The sequence below is a fragment of the Strigops habroptila genome, chromosome 8 (assembly GCF_004027225.2).
Source record: "Strigops habroptila isolate Jane chromosome 8, bStrHab1.2.pri, whole genome shotgun sequence".
NCBI classification, from domain to species: Eukaryota; Metazoa; Chordata; class Aves; order Psittaciformes; family Psittacidae; genus Strigops; species Strigops habroptila.
Genome location: NC_044284.2, coordinates 4,183,000 through 4,188,939, shown reverse-complemented (window position 1 = coordinate 4,188,939; position 5,940 = coordinate 4,183,000). Strand labels below are relative to the sequence as shown.

At 45.3% G+C, this 5,940-nt stretch overlaps 1 long non-coding RNA gene across 2 annotated transcripts; it reads left to right on the top strand.

The window, feature by feature from the left end:
* Nucleotides 1-378: 378 nt before the first annotated feature.
* On the top strand, nucleotides 379-4,337 carry LOC115611223. 2 transcript variants are annotated; one of them, XR_003992505.1, is made up of 4 exons: nucleotides 379-2,191; nucleotides 2,992-3,141; nucleotides 3,275-3,406; nucleotides 4,134-4,337. It is a non-coding gene; the product is annotated as an uncharacterized LOC115611223 (long non-coding RNA). The 2 variants fall into 2 exon arrangements; XR_003992504.1 differs by having other exon boundaries at nucleotides 379-3,141.
* The last annotated feature ends 1,603 nt before the right edge of the window (nucleotides 4,338-5,940 follow it).

Genomic DNA, 5,940 nt, shown 5'->3' with positions numbered 1-5,940 from the left:
GCGGCGATTGGCCCGGGGCCCGCGTCACGTGAGCAGACCGACCAATGAGAAGACGGGATCGCCGACCGGCGGCGACGTCGCGTGAAGCGCGGGCGCGGGGTGCCTGCCTCGCCCCCGCCACCAGTGAGGGGCTTCGTGGCGGCCATCTTGGGACCTGGCAGCCGCCATTTTGCGTTCTGGCAGAGGGCCCTGTTAGGCTTGATCCGGGGTGATTAGTGGAGAAACATTCAAACCTTTACCCTCACAAGCACACCCCTTTGCGCCCTGGTGAAGTTGCCGCTGCAGAAAACACTCCCCTCGGTGCACAAGGACTAAAATCCGCCCCTGGGCAGAGCTAGGAGTCAGGCAGTGCCTGGCGGGAGTGCGCCTGAGGTGGCTTCTCTGCAGCCCCACAGCCCTGGCCGTGAGGAGGCTTTGACAGCTCCCAAGGCGGGCTGCTGCGCTGTACAAACCGGGTTGCGAAATAAAACGCTTATTTAAGCAATGCCACCGCTGTAATGTCGCCCTTCCGTGAACCTAAGTGTGTAACAGCGGTTTATCTGTCAATCTCAAGACAAAATGTTTCAGCGCCTGTAACAGGCTGCATTGAAACACTGAAACAGGCTGAGGGCAAACACAGACTTCCATTTGAATTTGTGAGGTAACACTGTGCCTCTCTGCAGCCAGGGAGTTGAGGACAATAATGACTTTGCCCCTTACACTGCTGTGGGGGGAAAAAGAAGTGAAGCCCTGTGCAAAGATTGTATGCAGAGTATTTCTTTCCTTATAGTTTCAAGCTAGGAACACGTCTCTGAGGACAAGCTGTGTGTGAAGTTTCAGGTTTTAAGGGCGGGCAAAGCCACTGTCTCCTGGGGTTTGATTGATTGGGGCAAACAGGGCTCCTTTTGGCGTTGGGTGGCTGACAGGATGGCATCAAAACCCTCTAATTTCTGCCCACCCGAAAAGTAATAAAATCGCCATGGCAGGAAAGGAAGATTTCACTCCCGCAGATGCAGAGTCCTAGTTTTGCATTAAAGGAAGAGCTGGCTGAGGGAGAGCAGTCAGTTTCCCTCCCCGAGCTCTGGATGGCAGCAGATGCGAATGTACTTGAGCCTCAGGCTCGCTACAGCGAGGGGAGAGCCCGGCAGCCGGCAGTGCTCCCCCATGGTCCCGCTCCTCTGGGAGCTCCCTGCTCCCTTCTCTCCCCCAGCATTGCGGATAAATACACGCAGAGAAAACGGATATTCCCTGCCAAAGGGAATCTTTCCTTCGGCTTTACCACTGGTACATCATGCTTGGGCAGAGCGGTGATTTCCAGGTCCAAACAGCCCTCCTGCAGACCTGTTTGTGCACCCATCCCTTTACACACGCACCTTCCTAAGGCCCAGACAAGTTTCTTGCATTGAAAGTGAGATTTATCCAACAGGCATTCTCCTGTACATTCAGGGCTGTATGCCTCATGTTTGCAATGTAGCAGCCTTTTTTTGCATTGCTGGGTGTAGCTGTACCCTTCTTGTGAACCAGAACATGTTTTGCCGTATGCAAAATAAAGAATACACGGAATTAAAAGAAATAGCATATACATGCACAGAAACCAAAGGCTATCCTAAGTAACAACTCAGTACAAATGTGCTGGGAATAAGCTGGTTTTCCCAAGTGGCCTGAAATACACAGCAGTCAAAACTGTAAAGTTCATCTCAATGTGTGCTGCAGGATGAGTTGCTGAGGAATGAGCTGAAGTGGATTCTCACCCCTTTCCAATGCGTTTGGCTGGTTCCAAATGAGATGGCTAATGAAAATGCTATTGAATAAGCAGTTCTGAAGGGAGGAAATCATGCAGAATGGGTAGATAGATTTGTGATCGCTGTAAGAATATCTGGCTAATAGTTATTCAAAATAAACACAAAAATCCAGGATACATGATTCATCTGCATCAGCTGCCCAGGGGACTATCAAAGGTGAATATTTGCAAACCCTACGGAAGGATCCAACAGATGAAACTCTCTGGTGCAACCTAAGGGGACTATTGCATAAAGGAGAACGGGATTTATAATGCAGTGTCTGAGAGGGAAACACTGAGGTTGAACAGGAGACTGTTAAAATGATACAGGATTGTTGTGAAATGTTTGGGAGAAAGGCCAAAGACAAGGAAGGGAGGAACAAAACAGACCGAAGCAGATTGAAGAAAGGGAATAAAAAGGACTGTTTTCATGTAAGCAAGCTTCTGGTCAATACGCTTCTGTGGCTGAGACCTGTGACTTATTGCCACTGTCTGTTTCATGTTTTTAAGTTCTGGGTTTAGCTATTTTCCATGTGATCGTGCTCTCTGTTCCATGTCTGTGCATGTGATCTGCTCATGAACTCCAAGCCAGACTAGCTGGTGAGTTGAATGAGCAGTTTGGCAAACAGGTACTGGAGACACTCAAAGGGGGGTTTCCCTGAGCACTCATCCATAGAACAAGGATCAGGCTGTGCATGCTGCCTGCAGGTGTGGTGTGGGTCTCTAAAGACAGGGCAGAAACAGGACCGAGGCACCTCACACTTGTAGGATAAAGAATTTGATGCCAAAAAGGCATCTTTTTTTGGTGAATCTACTATTCTCCTAAAACACATTTATTTTGTGACTAATCCATCAGCATATTTACTTACTAGAGCATACTAGACTACCGAGAGGTTAAGCCTCTATGCTTTGTCATATTAAAACTCTGACTGCAGAAGGTTAGATGCAGCCCCTGAAGAAACCAGTGACAGTTTAAATCAGCAGAGAGGTTCATACAGCATTCAGGAAGCTCCGAACCGGGCCCGTGCACATTATGGCAAGGTTACTTACAACTCGTATGCAACCCCCCAGTGCCATGATGAGAATCACTGCTATCCTGTGTGTCATTTCACAAACTGAGGAAGTTACTGACAACAGAGGTGGTTGTTATGGGGACAGCAGTCTGTCAAAGAGAAGAGGCTATGTGACAAAGAGAACAACCAGTTATGAAGAATTTGTTCTCATACCAACAGGCACTTCAGGCACCAGACAGAAGAGGAGGTGCTTTCACATGCAGCCCTACAAATACACAGAGCATTTTTGGGCTTTTAAAGTATACTGCCCCAGAATCACAAGCACAAGGAGAAGAAACTGGATCTGGAGGCAGACCAGGGCTCTAGCAGGTATAACAGACAATTTTTTGGATTCAATACAAACAGGTCAGCAAAGCGTGTTATTTTAGACTTAATTGTGATCAATGGGCCACTGTTGGTTTCAGGCTTTTTAAAACAAAGGCTCCTTCTTTTCTCCCTGCAGGACTCCAAAAAGGAAAAGAACCTAAGCTAAGCAAAGCAAAACAAAATGGAGACGTAAGAAGAGAAAGGGAACAGACCAGTATTGTACTTCATTTGTTCTCAATGATCCAAAACATGGATGTTTCCGCTCAGTGTAGGTTCACCCTGTGCAATCCTGTTCTGCTCTTCAATTCACATTCTGCTGCTTCCTTGGGTTTGTTTTCTTCTCTGTGTAAGTTCTTCAGAGCAGTACAGGGATAAGAGAACAATCAGTGATTTCTCTGAGCACACACAGCAGCATGGTTATTGTGAAATACAGCTCTTCTGTAGTTCGGTACTGTAACTACCCACACCCTCTCCTCCTCTTTCCAAGCACTGTGTTTTCTGCTATCCTTTCATTTAAAGCATTGTCTAAAACCTGAAGAAATTCTGTAAGATCACTCTCAATTGCTGCTAACAGTGGTTGGCAACCCGGTACTAGCAACTGTGGAGGTCTAACACTAACAAATCCTCTGTATTGCATTGCATTGGAGTTGATTTATCGCATTGACAGTAAGAGGAAAAGGAGATCTTCTGGCCTTTGATGAAATCTTTCTGTTGCTTAACTCTGTTTAGAACAGCAGTGATTGACAGAATGTTTGAATCTACAGGAACACACCTCTCCGACAGCACATCTCTCCAGTGCCATTGAAACAGCATTCACAGCAGTGGATTATACATATATAGATATTTTAATTTTTAATATACATCTCCACTGACACTTGACATTTTCAGGACATTGCTTTATTTGCATTTTAGGATGATGGAAAGTGGGGCAGGAACATGAAAACTGCATGATTCTTTCTAGAACATGAAACCTAATTCCTTTTGTTTCTTTTTAGATATTAACACAGAAGCAGATCATTCCCTCTGAGCCTCGCAGAAGAACCATGGTAACCATCCAGAGCCATGCTGATTCCAGTGGGCTCTTATGTCTGTCATCACAGCACAAATCAGAGCTATCATATGGGATTTCCAAAACTGAAATATTATGGCCTTTGTATGTATATGTTGTATAACACAAATAAAAAATGCCCTAAAACTCAGCAGGAGGGAGCGGAAACATCCTAATGCAGAAACATAGTAATCACATTATCCTCTCCTACAGGTAAAAAACCCCAAACCAAACCAACCACCACCCCCCAACGACACCAGGAATATAGATTGAGTCAATCACACTTAACAAACTTGTTCCTATAGCTCCTTTACAGGAAAGACCAGAAGCTTTCAGATGTGCCATAGCACAGACTTGCTGGAGCTCATGTGCTGCTACAGCCCTGCTGCAGCCCCATCAGCATCCCACAAGCAGCAGTGGGCTCTTGCTGGACACAGTAATTGCTGGAACTTTTGGGTCACCGTGGAACACAGAAGTGAGAGCAGCAGAACCCACTTCAGGCTTTGGTTTGGGTTTTGGCATGGTTTCTAACTGCTCTTTGGTTGGAAATAGAGAATATCTGCTTCAGTATCACACAACCTTAGAGGGAAAAGGATCTTTGCAGAGCAATTTATTGGTAATTGGCAAATTATCAGTGAAGTGTCTTACTTTTCTTGCATGCAAACACTCATGAGCAATTATGCTTATTGCTTTTTAGCTTTACAACTTACTTTTACTTTACACTCCTTGGAGGCCAGCTCTAGTGATGATCTGATATTGCAGAAAAGATCACACTGGGCAAGCCAGAGCCGTGCAGGTGCCCTAAACAAAGACTGACCTGGGCTTACTGCTCATTGCCCTTCCACTGTCAGTCAGCCCACCGATGTCCTGGAGCACTTCCTTCGGTTGCCTGTTACATGCCCATTTGCTTCTATGTTAGAGCTGTCTGTGCCATACCCCTGCCTAACCTTCTCTGTCCTTAAAAACAAAAAGCCAAACAAGATGTATAACTAACACAAACATACATATTCATTGCCAATATTTTGCAACCCTTCTGTATAGGTACTTTTGTACCAGAAAGGGCACAAACCCTCTGTTTATGTGCTGTTCCCTCACAAGCAGCTTTGCAGTGAAGTAGATTTTATGCACATGCCCTCTCTCACACAGAGTAGCTGAAACAGCAACATGCGGTTCACAGCAAGGGTCTATTTGAACTGTTTTCCTAGAAAGTTTGGCCAGTGCACATACATTTGAAACACTTTTTAGATAGAAGCAGCATGTATGAGAAACTGTGAGCTTCCAAGATAAAACCCCATGAAGATAAGTAACACTTGCATCACACAGCAGCAGCCAGACAACTTATCTCAGAGTAGAGAGGCGTGTTTATATATGTGCCCCTTGAAAATAAAAGTCACCATTAAGTAGAATACTGTTACTGTGACTGAAGACAAGAATGTCCAACAAGAGACATTTGAAAAAGCATGCCATCTTCTAGGGAAAAAATAACTAAGTGGGTGATTTTCTTCTACAGCTCAAATGGCTGAGGCTTCTAAGGCCAAAGATCTTGGTCTCACACAGAATTCAAGTGAAAAGACGAAGAAAAAATAAAGTTGAAGGTATATTTATTTGCATTTGCAGGCCTCATTCTGAGCCTCTTCTCTTGGGCTTTAGTCTTGAGCTTTTCAGTGTGACTCCGAGCAATGTTTCTTCTCATTTTTAGCTTTTACTGCTATTTAAAGCTCAGGTTTCCATGCTCTCGAGTCAGACTGCAGAGG